An 18,824-nucleotide genomic window follows, 5' to 3' on the forward strand; every position below is an offset into this window, starting at 1 on the left:
CAAGTTTGAAGGATTTTTCATCTTCAGCTGCTTCTAAAACATGTCAGCTGCTGGGGTTGTTGTGTTTTATTAGGACTTTCTGATTTATGCCTTCAGAAGGAACCCATTACTTTTGCAAAAATGCAATGATGTGCCAGCTCCTTTGAGCAAGACAAGTCTGCAGCATGAGCAGGAGAGAAAGCCGTGAAAAAAACCCCAAATCTGAATTCAGCTGGTTTCTTACATAAGGCCACAGGCCACAGCTAATTTCTATTAAACAAGAGATAAGGAAAACTGGGGTCTGTAATGAGCATTATTTTAGAGAAATGAGTTTTCTAGCTATTCCAAGGAAATATAAGGGCTGAGGATAATTGATGTCCTCATGTCCACAGAGATTCACCTGTGCTTGAAGGTAAATACAGCCTCAAAGGCAACTGGACAGCAGGCCACTAATCTTCCCCTGCCCACACCTTTTGATCCCAGGAGTGTGGGGAGCTACCAGCAGAAATATCCAGAGCCTGCATTTCTCCACAGCGTGATGAGGTTTTCAAATGCTCTGTGGAAACCTCAGTAAATGGAACTCCCTCCTACCCTCTTCATCCATCCCCACAGAGTGCCACAAAGCCTTTACTGTGGCTGCATTGCTGTTTTAGTCTGTCAAAAAAGCCCAAGAGCTTTCAGATGTTCCTTGGCACATTTTCTTTGTAGACTAAATTACATGACAATTTATGATGCAAACTGATGCAGAGAAACCTCATTATCTGAGGTGTGTCAGGAGCCAATATAAATATCAAAGCATAGAAGCCGTTGCCTTGTTTGTGGTGTCTTACTGATATCTTTAATAAGGTCTCCTCAAAAAGCCTGAAACTCAAACCCACGCCCCACAACACAAAGGACACATAGAAAAGACACTGCAAGGGACTTTGTCATCAATTAATTTGCATGCTAATTTACAGTAAATTTGCTTACTGGAAGCAAGGTGAGGATGCATCGGTACAGGTATGTTACAAGTGCTGAGGCAAACTGTTGTTCACCATCATTTGAAGTGATGGGACTAAGGCTTCCCAGAGGGGCACATGTAGCAAAAGACAGTTTACCCTTCACAAAGATCTTTCTTTCATAGCCAGAGAACACTCTGGCACAGGGGTCATTTTTGAAGCAACCTTCCCATGCCCTCCAAGAGGCACACACGGCCCCTCCACCACCACCCTGCTGTGATTTCTCTCCAGGTGCCACATCCAGGAACCAAAGTTCCCAGTACCTGCAGTGTTCCCTCAGGATCACCTTGCTCCTTGCTTCTCCCAGCCTGTAGCCAGGGCAGTGCAGAGAAGAGAGCCCTGAAAAGTGAGACCAGCCTTGTCCTGCTCACCATCTGTTGGTGGATGAAGCTGTAACTCGATCGGCTTTCAAACAGGGGCCATCTGCAATTCAAGCCTGGCAGCGCTCTGAATGCATCAGCAAAGGTGCCTATTTGCAACTCAAACTGATTTTCAGAGCTTTTTATTTTTCCTAGAGACTGGATTGTTTGCCCTTTGGTTTTTTAATATTTTATTTTATTTTATTTTATTTTATTTTATTTTATTTTATTTTATTTTACAGTTATCGCTGTGTCACAAGGCAGGACATGGAAGTGTGAGAAATTTTGTTGGAGCTAGAGCGGAAAGTGGCTTTTATTAAATTTTTTCTTCTACTGTATTTACTTCTGATTAGCTTTTAATGTTGAAAATTAACTTAATTTGAACAAATCCATTGCCCTCCTGCTGCAGGGAATAGCAGTAATCAAAGAGTTTATCTTTTGGAAGCAGTAAATTCAGATCAGGTGGGGCAGGAGAGATTGGTTAACTTGTGATTTGACCTTTGAAAAGTACGATTTTTTTTTTTTAGCAACAGAGATGGTTTCACAGAACAAATCTCTAAATCTGTATGAAATTTCACATAGAGGTTCAAAAAATTCTCTCAGTTCCAAGGATAGAGATTCCCAGTCATTATCACAATCCACCTAGAGCAAACATGAGCAAAATGGAATCTAATGTGACTCATGAAATCAGGATTTCTACCATGACCTCTCCCACACACCAGGGAGCAGCAGCAGCACAGGGAAAGGAGGCAGGAACATCCCACTCTGCCAGGTCTCAGTTTCCTCAGGGCCAGTTCTCTGCAGCAAAGAACCCACTTGGTAGGGTCTCAGCTCATCAGCTTGCTCCAAAAATACCAGGGGGAGCAACAAAATTCAGACAGGATTTTCAGACAGGATCTCTTTTGAATCCTTTATTTCCAGTGGAGAAATCCTAGTCAAATATGCCAAAGAATGACACTTGACTAGCAACATAATCCACTGGCCAAGTCTCTCCTCATGGTTTTATAGATCTGCTGGAGCGATTTAGCTCACAGCAGCACCTGACGGCCTCAGGTGAATAGTAGGTGCATTATCCCCTTATTCAATACCTGGTTTGATGGCCAAAAGTGAATTTGTTTAAATTTGTTTAAGATTTTTAAGTCCTGGCAGAGGGTCTGCTTAAGACCTTGGTCACCTCATGGAAATCTAAGTAGAAATTCATGAAACAAAACCCAATATATAATAATCATCAGCATTAATCAGGAACTTCAAAGAGAAAATATTTTAAGAAACAGTCAAAATAGCTGCGGGTGGAGTAAGTAGAGGATTTTGGGACAAAAGAGAAAGAGAGAATCATGCTTGTTTTTTGTATATTCCCACGAGAACCTTCTCCCTTGGTAAAGATACCCAGATTAATACCTGTTATAGAGGGGTGGAAATGCAGGGCTTTGGAGCTCACTACACCAACCAAATTCTGGAATAGCCTCAGCCCTGTGTTTCATATGGACAGTGAATGCTCCAACTCAGCCCAAATCTGCAGACAAGTGAAGAATGGAGGAAACAACACTGCACTAACACATTTACTGGTGGAATGAGTAGAACTGAATATTAATGCTGATAAACTCTTTTTTTAAAGATGCTTCTTTATCTGCACCCGAGGAAACATCAGTGGGGAACTTCTGGTTAGAAAACTAGGCCAGAACTAAAGCAGCTTTTCAGTTTGCAGTAGATGCAGGAACAGATTTGATCAAATTGCTCCTTTTGGAATATTACACAGGATATATTTTAATTTTGTGAGCTGCTTGTATTATAATCAGTTTGCCCAAGAATTATCTTTTAGCATGTATAATGTCTCACAGAGTGAAGCTTCCTCCTTTCCCCCAGACATGATTGCATCTCCCAGAGTTTATATCAAGGCTAGCAACGTCATCTAGATTAAACTGGAAATAAGAAAAGTGCCTTGAAAAGATGCAAGTCTATAATTCCAAATTATAAAGTCTTTAATGAAGGGAAACATTCCCCTGTGGGTAGATTGCTGCATGTGATCCTACAATTGCCTTTCCCACACTTTCCAGAGTATTTGTTACTTGTCACCACCATCTTCAGTAATGTGGCTTGTGTTCAGCAAGACAATGCACTTATTTCACTGAAAAAACATATTAATCCTCTATATTTTCATTATGCGAGTGAGTTAAGAACAATTAATATTTTTTTTCTTTTTCCCAGAAAGGTTCACTGCAGTTCATTTACCTTAAGCAACACATTAATTTTACCATGACAGGGAAGGACTGTAGTCACTTGGCACCAGGGAGTGCACGGTGCCAGCCTTGTTCCCACTCTGAAGCCCTGCTGACTGATTAGGTGACTTCAGCAAGTCTCTGAGGTTTTACTAAATTTCAAATATATTCATATTTCCTTGACCAAGGGATTTGCTCTTTCTCTGGAGGTTTCCAATTTTAGATGGCTCTGTAACACTTCTCAAATATTCTCCAAGAAAAACAGGGCTGTCACTCAGAGAGGGAAGTTTCTAGGTGCATGGAGCACTGCTGGGCTGAGGAACACTTGTGATTCCATGGAACAAATGACATGGCATGGCATGGTGAGCATTTCATTGGCATAAAATTCATCCTGCTAAAGGAAAGAGCTGTGGTTAGCTCAAAGAAAGCTTTGAGTGCTTCCATATAATATCTGTGTTTTCAATAAATCAAGCAGATCTTTATAGGATTCCCTCTGTAGACCTGTTATGGAGGGGAAGCAGCTCCTGCCTTAAGTTAAATAACTGAAAATTGTGAAGAGTCAGAGCCCCTCAAAGATTTCAGCATTTTGTGTTGCTAACTTAAGGAAGTTTCTTCTGATTAAATAATCAAATTGTAGGGGCAGATTCTTCATCCAAGGTCTCTCAATCAATTACCAAATAGGTGTAAGAATTCCATTTTTCACAGGTAAGCTAAGGAGGTTATCCAACTGTATTTGTACACACACATCCACTGGCACACAAAGTTGGAGAATTTAGGTGCATGAGCTCAGAAAGGGAAAGAATGATAATCAGGTTCACCTTTGGCTATTTAGAATGGAAATCTTTGGTCTTCTGTCATCATTAGTCCACAAAAACATGATTTAAAATTGCAACCAAAACACGGAATGAAACGGACTCATATGAAAGAGCAATTAGAACTTGGTTAGTTTATTTTCAAAACACACCATGTCTCTACCTCCCTTCTTCAGGGATCAGAAGTACCAAAATAGACTGAGAAGAAGTTCTTCCACTATTCCTTTCCTGGCTGAAACCAGGAAACACTGGAAATCTCAAAGGAAAAACCTTTTCCAAGAGCAAACCTTTAGGTACGTTTCAAGTAAGTGGAGGGTTTTGGATAATGACATGTCCCTTGGCAAGATTTCCCTAGCAACTCGTTGAACTATACCCTGTTTCTGATCACTGATGAAATCACTGATGCTTTCATCTAGGTGAGCATTTCTTCCTTTTCTCTAAGTTTCTCAGAAAACACAATAGTCAGAAAACCTTGAGAGACCGAGGAGCCCAAGACTCCTGAAAATGAGATCTAGGTGTTTGATAATTGATTTTTTTAAATGAAAATCCCAAGCACTCAAAGATTAACTTTTAAAGGTTTTTATCTCTTTTGCATGCAGATCAGTGCCTAGTGTGGTATTCAGAAAATGGCTAGGTAACTAAACTCCTTCAGAAATGTTTTTCTTGCTGGTTAATTTCTTCTGAAGTCACAAGGAAATCTTCTGAAAAGTTATTTATATCAATAGCTATCACACCACTGAAGTCATCCGACCTAATCATCCCCAGAGAGTTGCAACAATGGGAATTATAAATAGCAAAAATATCCTGGATATCATCTCCACTATTTTAAAAGCATTGTTTTCATAGAGAACAGTAACTAAGAAAAAATCTCAGGACATAAAGTATCAGAATACGTGCACATTTGTCACTGCCAAGTGGTCTTTCCAAAGGCCAGGTACTTTTCCCTGAGCTAACGCCATTTAATGCTGCAAAGGTGTCACAATGGTCAGTACATTCTCTGCCTGGCTCCTGGCTTCTTTCTCATCATATTATGCAAGGGGAGAACTGAAATTGTGTTGATAGATAGCCTGGAAATGCAATAGATTAGACAAGGTAACAAAAAGCACTGTCCTAGCTTGTGGATAAAAGGAAAATTGCACTCAAGTGGTTTATTTTGAGTCTGTTTGCAGATGGATTCATTTTGCTGTCTTCTGCATTGCATTTTAAGGTGTCCAGGACAGACTGAGCTCTACAAGGTCTCTTTATTTGTTTTATAACCTAGCTCCCCACACAGCACTAATCCAAAATACCTTAGATAATAGAATATGCATTATTTTAATAATTTAAGCATGTCTTTTTTTCTTGGTGGAGTTACACACTTGCCCTCTGTGATGAGTACTGCCTGAGAAAAGCTGGGTTCTTGGACCCTTTTCACTGTTTTGATAGTATTCAGAAGATCCTCCAAATCCAGATAAAACCAAGCAAAGACCTCCATACATGTAGTTCCTCATATTATTGCATAAAGTTTCTAATGCAGACAAAAATTGGAGTGGTTAGATGAAGTTAGACATGAAGAAAGCCCTAATTCCATAATGTGTGAAAAGTTATAAAGCCAAATTTCAAGTATTCAGGTTGAAATTTCTTCTTCTTTGAATTGGCAATTTTTTTTTAAAAAAAAAAATTTATTTTTTTTTTTTAAGTTTGGTAGAAAATAGTTCAGCCCTTTTTGGAACAAACTTAGTGAGGGGTGATGGTTTTGCCAACATTCATATTTTTCATCTGTTTTCTGAAGAGCCGCAGTGATTTATAAGAGGAGCTTGAAATCTGGCAGTGAGACAACCCTCAAGTTAGAATGGTATCTTTGTCCCCAGGAAAATCCATTCCTAATCAGCTATGTTAGAAATTACAAAAAAAAATCCCAGTTGGTATTTACAAAGCAGAAACACTGCTTTTTTTTTGGAGTGTTTCAAATGGAAGTGTGCAAGCCCAGAGCCTGCTGAGCCTCTTGTCCTGGGCAAGTACTACACATCTGTAGGCACAGCTCAGGGCAGGTTTATCTTAAACAGAGTTCTTGTTTTCTTACAGGAAAGCTCTGACATCAACAAAAAAGGCATAACAGAGGAGTTGACAGGGAAGGAAAAGCTAATTAGGAATTAGTTGGGTATTAGAGACTCCTAACATTATTAGACAGCATTAGAGCCTTTGAAACTCAGCCTGCACCATAATAATTTCCCTAGAATTTAAGGGCTTATTCTCCAGTTGTTCTAACTCAGCTGTATTAATATCACTGGAGTTACATTAGTTTGCCCTGACTAATATCCTTTAGTTATGCAGACAAGCAAATAAAATCACTTTAGCTGTTTTTTCAAAGTCATTCCCAAACATCATCTGAAAGGTTCCCTCAGTACAAAAAACAAACCCCAAACACAAGACCCCGGTGCAGCCCTGACCTGGCTGCACATTCCATATTGGGGGTCAATAGGAGTTTCACAAGGATACCCTCGCTCACTGCTTCCTCACAGCCACTTCGGACGGAGGGGAAGAAAGGGTTTGAAAAACATTCCAGATTTCAGCTGAGTTTTTGTAGCTGTGCAGACCCAGAAGCCGCTGAAATGTCCAGAGGGACAGCCTCAGCAAGCCTGTGACCTTCTATGACAAACTGGACCGTGGCATTTCAGAAGGGATTTAGCTGGGATTGTTAAAAATGTGCCAAAAAGAGAACCGCTTCTTGGATTTTTTCAATCAAGTAGCACTATATTTGGACTGGAAACAGCCTGTGGATGAGCAGGAATAACCATTAGAAGGCAAGTGAAAAGTTTCAAGCAGATACTGCAGTCAAGGAAGAAACAAGTCAAACGTATCTGGGCAAGTTTCCATACTGACTGAAGCCACACTTTTTCCCATGACATCAGACTCAAAACAAACAATATATTATAGTCCATATGTTGGTTAAGGAAAGCCCAAGCCGTGCAGAGCCATGCACCAGCCTTCAGAACAGCGACTGAACAAAAGCTGGATCGCTTGCAAGCCATGGGAGTTAATCAAACAAACACAGAGCCCCAGGTTTTCAGGATAAGGCGCCTGGGTCAGACTTCTCAGCACGATGAGGTTGTGAATCCCGAGGTAAGAGCGAAAGCAAACTGCCTGGATCAAAGCTATGCAGTCTGACTAGATGACAAGGGCAATAAGTAAACAGGGCTTTGAATATGCAGCAGCCAAAAGGCTCAGAGAAGTGTAAAGTTGCTTGCAGATAACGTGCTCGGAGAACCTGGAGTTCTCTACCTACCTGAGGTCATACGGCGTTTGCATGAGAAATTCGGACTTTGGAATGGTTTGCAGTCAGAGTTCAGAAGAGCTTTTGGCAGGTTAAACATGTTCCCAGTAAGATGATGCTGAGGATAAACATGCAAGCGAAATATATAAATGCTGTTTTCACAAGAACAGCGCTGCTTTCTTAGAACTGCCTGTATTTTAGGGAGGAAGGCTAGAATGCAGTCCTGATGGGGTGCCAATACAATCCATCGAGAGCAGTTAGTAAATCACACAGCTTAGCAACTGAAAAGGACACGGGACATTTTCAAATTTGAAATAAAAACAGAACCATGTTCCACAGGAAAAAGGTACTTGTTTAGCACATATTGATGCTGTTTACAAAAGGATTGGGAGTTTAACTCTTACTGGAAAATGGCCTATTAACATAATAATTACTGCATACAGCTGAATTCACTGAGATATTTTATCAAACCTTGAATTATCTGATCTATTGATCCTCTGTAATAAGGAACAGGAGGGCACCTTTGATCTTTCTCACATAATTTAATAAGTCAAAATTAGAAAAGAGCCTTTTCAAATGAGGACAAATTTGACTAGGAGAATAACTAGGCAAGCTGTAAAACTTTAATTGTGCTTTAACAAAATTATCTAAGCTCATAGGTTTAATAGTCACAACAAATCAGGAAATAAAATGCTGCATTATTGTCACTGGTAGATTAAAGTGGCAGAACCTAGGTTTATAGAAATATAAACCTAGAAGAGCATTTCTTTTGTTTGCACAGTACTGAACACATTCACAAATCCAAGAAGAAATGCCTTGTTCCTTAGTCAGACTTGGAAAAATGCAATTCACTTAATGACTTTTTTTTCCTATTTTAAATGATGCATATAGTTAAAATAGTTGTTTTCTAGTTTTGCACATCCCTTTTTATCCCCTTGTACTGTTTCCCAGTGCTTCAATCCAGGAATGACTTCTTTTAGTGTCAAACCACGCAGTGAAAGTCTCAGCTAAAAAACCCATTTATGTAAACAAATTTGGCGACCACAATTCTTCGTCACTCAGTTTGGATCTCTGCAGCCATTTCAAGATAGATCCTTGTCCACAGGGATCTTTAGACAGCAGTAGAATAAATTAATCCCAGGTATTGTCAAGAAAAGAAGCACTGAAATGTTTTGCTTCCAAATATCAGCAAGCCTCTGGAGACAGCCACTACAGCAAGCTGTTATTGTCAGGAAGATACAAGACCCTCAGAATGAGTGATTAGCTCCCACAGCTCTGTGGGCTTCACTGTACATCTGCCACAGTTATGTGGAACACACAGACATCTAAAAATTGCATCTTCCTGCCAACTGAGGTGTGTTAACATCTGCCTGCTGCTGCTGCTGCACTGATCAGCAGTGCCTAAATCCTAAGGGAACACTTAACAGCTTTCTTCACAGATCTCCCAGTTCTGCTTTGAGGGAAGCAATGGTGACATATTGGCCAAACTTGTTGCATAAAGGGTTTTGAAGTGGAAGAATTGCACATCTTTATAAGATTGCCTGGATTTTAAATATTTAATTTGGTCTCTAGGTCCAGTCTGAAATCACTGGTATGGAAATTAAGGACCTGCCATTGTTCCATACTCACTTGGAAGTTACTCAGGGTATAATGCACATCAGTGCTTCTTTACAACTCCAAATAAACAAAAAAAAGTAACAACATTGGGTGTTTAACAGCTTACCTTAAGATATAGTTAACAGCAACTTGGCTTTCACTCATGACACCCATCCTGTAGGTTCGTGAAATTCTAGAAGGAAAAAAAAGTAAAATAATCAGGTATCCTTAACTAATCCCTAGGAAGTCATCCCTGTGAAACTGTGGAAAACAAATGTGGGTAGTCTGACAATTATCAGCCACAAAAGTTATATTTTAGCCCTTGCCCTCAATTTTAAGCTGCTGCTGTGTATTCCCCTCAGTGTGAAGAAAGAAGAAGGGAGCTCAGCAAGACTCGACTGGGAAGAAACATTCTGCTCCTGGTGACAGGGACTTGTGAGCAAGACTGAGAGGTCAGTTGTGTTTTCAAGTGCTACACTTCTGGTCTTAGCTCCTGATGTACAGACAGGGGATGCAAAGGTAGAGACAGAAATGATGCAGTTTAACCTTGAACTTACTGCACCCATTCCATAAGAAAAATCTACTTTTCTAATCTATTATATGGTTAAATTATTAGGATCTTGATTAGGGTCTGTATAATGCACCGATCACTGTTATAAACACTTTGTAGGAGCTTTCTCAGTGTTCTTATTCCAACTCAGGCAAGTAATCTCTGCTCATTTAACAGCAGATAGTTTCAATCATAGCAAGAACCTTTTTCATTATTAATCAGCACAAATTACACCAGTATTTGTTGGACTGGATGCATGTAAAACATCTCTGTGACTTTGTTTTGCTTTCAGTAGTTACACCACCGGTAATTAAAACCTTTCAGCTCCACAGATCATAATTTCCACAATTAAACCAGAGATTCTGTGAAACTTACTTCAGTGTAACATGCCAGTATGATTTAATAGAAAAAACAGAGATTTTCACATTTCATCTCCTTGTGTATTTTATGCACACAATTGCTTTTCAGATAATATTTATTTTAGTGTAGGAAAAGCAACTGAGTGGCAGTAAAATATCAAGAAGCACTGGGCAAAGAAAGGTTCTGCTGGTCTGAAACAGCTGTCAAACATGTCTTTTCAAAAAAAAAAATCTAAAAACCATGTTAACTGCTACATCTCAGTTTTTGTGCACCTCAGCAGTTCTTTGTTCTGGCTGGAAGCATAAGCTGCGAAATGACTGTTCGCAGCATTCCGAGCTTGGCCATAGCCGCGGATCCTGGAATTGTAACAGTGTATTCTTTGGGGTCTATTCAATGCTAAACTAAGTTTCCAAATGTTTCTTGGCTCAGCAGCCATTAACTGGACCTTGAACTTCCCACTTGTATTCAGTGGCGGGGGGCTAAACTTGCCATCTGTTTTGACAAATGTTTTCCATTGCCTCTGCATAGCTGACAGAAAACGAGGCATATTAGGAGAAGTTCAAGTTCTCTGTCTGAACCACCAAGAATTCTCTGAATCCTCACAAATCCCATCAGAACACAGCTAATTGTAATTCTGTTTGCAAAAGATTTTAGTTTGTCATGAGCTGCAGGTCTTAATATCTTCTTAGATCCATATCACTTGTTCTCTGAGCATCTGCCTACTCTTCATTCCTTCGGGGCAATAATCTTCACTGAGTGGAAAATCACAGCTGTAGGCATTCTGGAAAAATAAAATAAAATAAAAAGACAGCATCACTTCTGCTTGTCTCTTCTGCACTTTTCTCCAGCCTGAACAGTCCCAGCTCTTAGCAGCACCAGGAGAGTCAAGGGAGCTTGATAAGAGTTGCCAGTTATGATATTAATAAACAAAGAAAGTGTCCAGAAAAAAGTACTAATGAAAAGCTACAGTTCTTCTTGACTTTTGACTTGTTCTTCTTGACTAAGCTTTTCTAGATTCTGTGAAAAATACATAATAATCAGACACAATTTGTCTTACATAAATTGTTCCACAACATTAAAATATTCGGGTTTGAATTCGGAGCTGAATAATTAATTGATGCTACCACTACAAAAGAATAAAGGAGAGATGAAAAATAAAGATGCCCTGCTAAATGAGCTCTTTAAGTTTGAGCAGATGAACCATATCAGCATGGAAAAATACTCTTGTATCATTCATGTCACATATAACAAGACACCCTACCTGTGATTGCTGCCGTATGCCACAGAGCCATTGTGCGCATCAATAAATCAGATGTGATGCAAGACATGCAATTAAGTCCAGAACATTTGGTTTCAGATCTGTTTTGCATGGGTAATTCATCCACAAAGATGTAGCTGTCACTTTTTACAGACTGGACTGTCACTAACAGATTGTAACTAACAAAAGCCAGGAGAGGAATATTCCAGATCCTTTTCACATGCAGCATTTAGATTTTTGGTCATACTATAGGTTCAGCTATTGTACACATGCCAGGAGTCTGTCTGAAGAATCAGAGAGATCCCCAGACTTCCCCTGGCAATCACCCACCCTACCAGGGCACAACAGACAGGTTTTGCTCTTTCCAGATGCATCAGAGGTGTCTGTGCCATCCCGTGCTCCACGAAGCATTAATGGTTTCCAGATGTTGGCTCACAGGGTGCTGACGCAACTCTTGCACCATTAAAGTATCACACAACAATATTATGAAAAGGATCAGAAACACGGGAGAATTTTACAGCCTTCAGAATCCGTGGTGACAAGAGGAGCAAAATACAATGCTGCTGTAACACTGAACTTTCTCAGTGTTGCTGCCCAGGAGCTTCTCCAGATCAGGCTTGTGCTGCAGCACCAGAAAGGGAGCAACCTTCAAATTCACTGGGCCATTTCTAACATTGGTTATCATTCCTGAAATGCTGTGTAATCACTTAAGTAATATCATGAATAGGTATTAGTAGCTAGGTCTGGTTGAAAATGATACAGTCATTTTCTATAAAATAATGAAATTTCATTATCTCTTTCAATGTGTTTTAAACGCATCAGTTTCCTTTCTGAAACACAAAATTCTTCCATATTTGCCTTTCCTACTTGTCCTCATTTAAAAAGGAGAATTGAAAAACTGGTCATATCACTAATTTTTAAATCATTCAATCAGATTAAATGATAAAACTTTAGGGAAAAAAAGACCAGCAAACATAAAAGTATAATCTAGAATCTGAAAATACAACAACAAAATTATTTAAAGTCTTGAGACAGATTTTAAGAGGATTAATTGAAGCTTCTCCTAGCATATCTAAAATATTTTAGACCCTGGGAAACCTGCTATTTTTCAGAGATATCATCTCAAATATAAAGAAGAATGTAAGGAGTTCTTCACTCTTCCAACTTAGAAATTATTCCCTAGTCTAGGAAAGCAGAGACAACAACTCTGTTGATGTAAATGACAATAAAAGCAGCCAGTGATTTGTGGCTGTATCTGTATTTAAAAAGGTGACCATGTAACACAAACCATGAGAAGAGGAGGGACGCCCAGTCATAGTAACCATAAAACATTTAAAGGGCAAAACTAAGAAGAAATATGATTTGATCTGTTTTAGTCCATCTGACATTTTTATATCCACATTTAACTAACAGGTCATTAATATCCACACAAATGTAAGCAAGGGATTTTTGAGCCGAGATGTCTTATTCAAAGCAATAAAAGCTTTATTCACACTCTGCTTGTACCTCAAACATTTCATAACTTGGCAGCCCCGAACAAGTACTCCGAGAGCCGCCAGTCCAATTGCACAGGACAGAATCAGACAGCATCTGTTCAAAAAAAAATCCTTGCTCTGCTTTGGAAAAAAGCAATTATCATTCAAGTTTTTCCCTCAGAAAAATCTGGCTACACATGAGGGGAAAAATCAGATAGCAAGCTGTTTGCAGTAGGGAGTTTTAATTTCCCCTTTTTGCCTTCTAAGTAGAAGAGACTCCTTCAAGTGAAGTCCTTTTGTGGATTATAACTTCCTAAAGGGCCACAAGAGGATTTACTCATCCAAGTTCCCTTAATACAGTCCTGTTCTATTCTGAAACATTCTGAAATGCTGAGATCAGCAGATAGCAAGAACACATGTCAGAAGAGATGTGTTCTTTTTCATTCAGGGCAAGATACCAGGGAGCATTTTTTCAAGTTAGCTATTTGCAACTTGTCAGAAATTGACAGCTTCCCACTTTAAACAATGGTTTCTGCAGCTGAATTTCTTTATGCAGACTGTGCTTCACAGAAAACAGAATATAACAGAAAATAAGGAGGATTAAAATATTAGAACAGTATTTTTACCGGCGTAGTATTTTAAACAATTTCTTCCATTTCCTCTAAAAATAAAAGAGGAAAACTTGTTTCTGAGATGACCCTGTTTTTAAAAAGGAAACCAAACAGAATGTCTCCCCAACCCTAAATCAATTTGCTTCATGACTTTAAGTTTGTAAGGAATATTTCTATAAGGTTTGCTTTTAGGCATGATGAAAGTTGTGATTCTTACAATACTCTTAAGACCAAAAACATCAGTGTTCCAAATATATGCAATGATTGAATGGCTTCACTGACTTTGAGGTCCCCAGCTGTGATTTTCACACTTTTTTATTCTAAAAACAACACTATGGAGCTGGTGTGCTAGAGTCTCATTTTGAACTGGGCTGAAACTAATTAAGGCTTCTTTTATATCTTTCCCATGCTAAGGGGAGGATCCTGTGGTACCTAAATCTCATGTAATTTAATAGCCTGTTGGGGCAGCCCTAGTGTTTTCAGTGGGAATTACAATTTTAATGCAGCATTTTTTAAAAATTAAAGATCATTCCTGAGAGTCCTTAGCAAAATAAGCAAATGTGTTTGTTAGTATAAAATACACCCTATGTACACACAGAATTACTTTAATACAGAGTTGGATCAGCAATAATTCAACAAAAAGGATGCACAAGGAAGAAACTGATAGGAGACATAGGCCAGGTTTTGGGAAGCCTGGCTGAGTCAGTAACATGACTAATGGGTGAATCTCAGGTGAGAACACATCTTTGGGAAGTGCTACTGTAAAGATGACTGGTGAGAGCAGGAAAACTGATGACTTACTTTGTCAAAAACATCTCTGAATGTCTGTGCAAGCAGAAAGCACTTTCAGAATACATGAAAATCAGATTGTTTGTCTGGGCTGACATCTGTCCGTGGATCAGGCTGTGGGTTGTGTGTGCCCTTGGTGAGCTCATCTTTCCACAACTCCAAAATATGTTGTGTGATATTGTGGCTGTAGACATCCACTTCAGCAAATATTATTCAAAGTCAAACACTTCAAAACAATGGGGAGACAGCCACAGCTATCAGAAAAGTCTGGGTTTAATTACAGAATGCTCAAATAATTGACATCCACATCAGATTACTTCAGATCCATGACTTAACATTTCTATAAGTAATGTGCTGTGTTTCACAAACTGAGCTCCTCAGCCATGATTTCAGTTGAAAGTTTAATTTCTGCTGCCACTTGTATATGCATTTTCTCTCTCTTAAATGCTAAATTAAACTGATTTGCTTCAGACAATTCCTGAGGCTAAATTTCTGCAAGGCTCTGGGCTTTCCCTGCTTTAAAAATTAATGACCTCTCCTACTTAAAATCTAAAGTGGCTTTTAGTCACCATGAAGGTTTTCATGTGCCAGTGTTATCACTTAAATAATCTCTTCTCACTAGTATTTATCTTCTGTTATGTAATATGTATGACACATCACCTGTCTTCTATTTTATTTGCCTAAATATAACGAGTTTTCCCATCTGTTTTTTTGTGTGTCAGATGAGCTGGTAGATTCCATCAAGCTATCTTTAATATTTAATTTTTATGTTTTTCTCCCATTTTCAGTTTCCTGCCAGGTATTCAGAATGAGTTTTGTAGGTAGTCTGTGGCAGGGCACAGTCTAAACAGATCACAAGTCCCACTCAGAATTCAGGATCTGAGTGAGATTTCTTTTGAATTCAGAGTAGTATCAATAAGCCAAAGGTGAAAATAAAGTCATCTCCTTCCTTGACAGAATTTATCGATTCTTATCCTGAAAATTGTTGCACCTCAGTTCTCTTGCTGTTCTTTGAGACATGTTCCTGCAAGAGAATATTCTGCACCAAGTGATAAGCTCATGTTGAGAGCAGCCCTCAACAAAATATCCACATCCAGATGGCATATGAATTATAACCTTCTATCATGGACTTAACAAGCCGTGGGCTGCTGTTAATTGTCACTTCCAGGTTTCAGTGTTTTTATGCCACTAATCAAACCTGCTGTTCTTAATAACAAATCAAAAAAATTTTATTTTTAAGGGATACACGTGGCACCCTGCTTTCCTTCTCCCTCCTATTCTTGCCATGACTCTCTCCTGTGCTTTTCAAACATAATCAGCAATAGGTCAAATCTTAATATTTTATTGAGATTTTCTTCATATCCTTTTCAGGCAAAATCCTTCAAGGGAAGAACTACATGCCAAAAGCCTTCTGCTGTATCTGTTCATTACTGAGGAAAGAATTTTTCCCTTCATGGTTATTATTGTGAAGTAAATTCAGAGTCCCTGGTGAATAATACGTAAACATAACGTGCACAATATGAAAATGCATTTAATATTTTATTATATTTTAGATGCCTGTTAGGTATCTCACCCCAGCCAGCAATTTATAATCATGTGCAAGAGGCAGCTTCCTGAATTTGCATAGTTTAGACACGGAAAAGCAGAAACAAGATGGTGAGGGTAATTACTTTTAAACAATATTAGAGCAGAGCTTAGTAGATCAGTGCAGCATCTGCAAACTTCTGCCCATTAAGAACTGCAAAGCCTTCAGATGAGGCCCTGAAGAACACGAGCTACACAAATTCAGCCTGTTAATTGCAGAGCTTTTATTAAATTAGTTGTCAAATAATTCTGTCTGTCAAGTTCTGAAGTTGAGCAGTTCAGAGCTGCTTGAGGAAGTTCAGGGTATGTCAAACAAACACTGCTTGAGTGACCGAAAACAAGACCTGGTGTCAGCACAGTCTCAGCCAGGGCTCCTGTGCTGCTCCACAGAGTTATGGGAGTGCTCAGCACCTCGGGCTGGCAGGGATGTCCCCAGCCCCGGGCTCGCTCCCTCTGGGCCATCCCTACAGATCGGGAAGGCCCCGAATGCGGGGAGTGCACGCAGAGAGACACGAGGGCGCTGAAAGGCACCTCTGCAAGGTGAGGATGTGCAGATCTCCCATCATCACATTCCAACCCCCACAGCAGCATTTGGGACAATGGGCCAAGGTCATCCTTCATAAGCACAAAAGTGCCTGGCCAGCCCATCTATGGATGGGATCTCCAAGGAAGTCACTTTAACCTCGTGGCCACACGTACAGCTGTAAAACATCCCCACGGCCTCGAGGGAAGGCTCCCTCCTTCAGCCTTCAAGGCATTTCCCAGCAGAAAGTGCAGCTGTTTGGGGATTGTGCTGGCAACAATTTGGAATTACGGTTTTGAAAACCCTTCACTTTTTATAGCAATTTGAAAAGTAAATGCAAGTGGAACTCAGCGCGGAGAGGTCAGCTAACCCAGTGGTGTGGTTTGCACGCTTCCTCTCGACACACATCAAAGGCAAACCCAAACAAAAAGGCTTTTCTTTGTACTTATAATTGGCACCGGGCAGAGGCTTGTTCTCTTATGCAGGCCCCTGAAAGAAAAGTAACCTGATAATGCAAGCTGGAGACAGACAATTCAACAGGAGTCGTGCACCCCATCAGCTACACAGATGCCTGGCATGGCCAGTGACCCCTCCAACTTGATTAGAAAGTAGAGAAGAGTGGCACATTCAGAGCAGGTTACATCAGCACAGCCTGGCAGCTCCAGGAGGGACAGTGTCACTTTGTCACCAAAAGCATGCCCCTAACAGCCAGCTCTGCTCAAGCCTCGGTCTCCTCAGCCACATGTAGGAAGAAATTTGTCCTGGCTCCAGGGCAAACTATACACCATGGACTTGGATCCTTTATTTCCAGGTGGCTCTTTTAGGCTCCAGCTGCATATTAAACCTTTTTCTCAGAATGTTAGTCATGCTTAAAAGACAAATACTGCATGAATGCATATGAGGTTCCAACATGCTACAGCCTTGTATGAAAAGTAGAAATAAAATCCCAGTCAAGTTTCTTTTTAGACTGCCTCCCTCCCAATTTCTGGGAGCAACCCCTGCTTTGCCTTTAGAACTCCCTTCTCCTCTGACTCTAAGCACTAATACAATTGGAACTCTATGTAGGTTGCATATTAAGGTGCATGCACAGTACATTCCTTTAATCACACGTGAGCTTCCTGAACTGTACTATTTTTCATGGTTTTTGAGTAAATAATACAGGGGGGAAAAAATGCTGTGTTCTTCCAGTGTTTTGGAATGTGTATTTTGGGGTAAGAAAGTATTATGTTGGATTTACTGTACTTTGGTACTTCTGTCTCAGTTACTCAAGATCAAACCCGAATTCCCCCAGCCAGGGGGAGGGTGGGAATCACAGTAACCCAGGGTTACATGGTACAAATGGTATTTACACTTGGCTATTATCAAACAAATCCTACCAAAAATAAGACAACCAATCACTGAAGGATACCAACCAAAGTCCCTATTTTCTGTGAATTATATCAGCCGCCCTGACTTTGTTTCCATACACTGGAAGATGTTATATACCTACTGAATTGCTATTGCTGGCTTTAAGTCACAGCATTTGGTTCTTTGGGGTATTTTGGAGCAACTGCATGCAGAACAGCACAGTGTAGGTTTTGGAGTATTTTCCATAACATTAGTTATTTTAGTCAGAATTTAATTCCTACTGGAATGGTGTTATTTCATTTAAGAGGAACATCTCTGCAGCAGCTCTTCTGGCAGAGACATCTCCTTCAGGAATTTCTTGTTTCCATACATATTGGGTCAGTTTCTCTCAAGGGTCAGTCCTGCAAACTCTTTTTGGGCCTGGGGAAAGCAGTGTTCTCTTTCTTTTGGACAGTCAAATCAGATAACTATAACCCATTTCCTGATGTTTTTTGATAATTTAACTCTTTCCTTTTGCATTCTGAATTTTTTCTCAAATATTTTCTGATGTGAACAGGCTGTGAAATATTTGCTGCCTTCAACACACATCACAGGATAAGACCTGTCCTTAGCAGAAGGAATTTTCAGACTTGCACATCTTATTCAAGCCCCTTAGATTTTCATGCAAGTAACTTCAGCAACTACTCTGATAACACCAAACTTCCTGAAAAAGATACCAGACAGTAGAGAGAGGTTCCCCAAAAGTCTCATTAATTGACAAAAAAAATTATAATTTCCCTCGCTTTCTCAGATGTTTGAATCCCTACATAATCCAAATTGCACAGAGCAGAAGTAATCCTGTGCTCAGAGGAAAGCAGAGCTGAAAGGTCAAACAAATCTCAAGCTATGCTGCCTCAAGTCTTTCTGCTTCCAAAGGAGTGGCTAATGACTTGTTCTTTGGGAAGACTGGAAAGGGTTCAAATATGAAGGCGTGATTAAGAGAAGAAAAATCTTCCACACCAATTACAGCTTCCATGCTTTTGGCCAGAATCCATAACCCAGCTTCCAGAGGCAGCCTGGTGGCTTTTCAGCTGCCTTATGCTCCACAGGGTCAAAAGGATAGATGCATGCTATC

The 18,824-nt window shown here is 39.8% G+C and overlaps 2 protein-coding genes across 32 annotated transcripts in view; one reads left to right on the forward strand and one right to left on the reverse strand.

Moving 5' to 3' along the window:
* RPL7L1 (ribosomal protein L7 like 1) overlaps nucleotides 1–18,824 on the reverse strand; it is a 142,204-nt gene that overhangs the window by 21,119 nt on the left and 102,261 nt on the right. For 13 of the 22 annotated variants that reach the window (XM_086888187.1, XM_086888195.1, XM_086888183.1 and 10 more), the window contains 2 exons: nucleotides 9,341–9,406; nucleotides 7,630–7,735 (listed from right to left, as the gene is read on the reverse strand). The gene's annotated coding sequence lies outside the window, so the exon portion shown is untranslated. Of the gene's footprint in view, nucleotides 1–2,734; nucleotides 2,850–7,629; nucleotides 7,736–9,340; nucleotides 9,407–10,395; nucleotides 10,905–18,824 lie in introns of all 22 variants that reach the window. The other 9 variants (XM_086888198.1, XM_086888193.1, XM_086888200.1 and 6 more) reach the window with 4 other exon arrangements.
* PDE5A (phosphodiesterase 5A) overlaps nucleotides 6,312–18,824 on the forward strand; it is a 103,640-nt gene continuing 91,127 nt past the window's right edge. For 4 of the 10 annotated variants that reach the window (XM_086888089.1, XM_086888091.1, XM_086888098.1 and 1 more), the window contains exons 1-2: nucleotides 6,734–7,466; nucleotides 9,576–9,665. The gene's annotated coding sequence lies outside the window, so the exon portion shown is untranslated. Of the gene's footprint in view, nucleotides 7,467–9,552; nucleotides 9,666–18,824 lie in introns of all 10 variants that reach the window. The other 6 variants (XM_023926520.2, XM_023926522.2, XM_086888088.1 and 3 more) reach the window with 3 other exon arrangements.

The sequence above is a fragment of the Cyanistes caeruleus genome, chromosome 5 (genome assembly GCF_971803275.1).
Source record: "Cyanistes caeruleus chromosome 5, bCyaCae1.hap1.1, whole genome shotgun sequence".
Classification (NCBI taxonomy): domain Eukaryota; kingdom Metazoa; phylum Chordata; class Aves; order Passeriformes; family Paridae; genus Cyanistes; species Cyanistes caeruleus.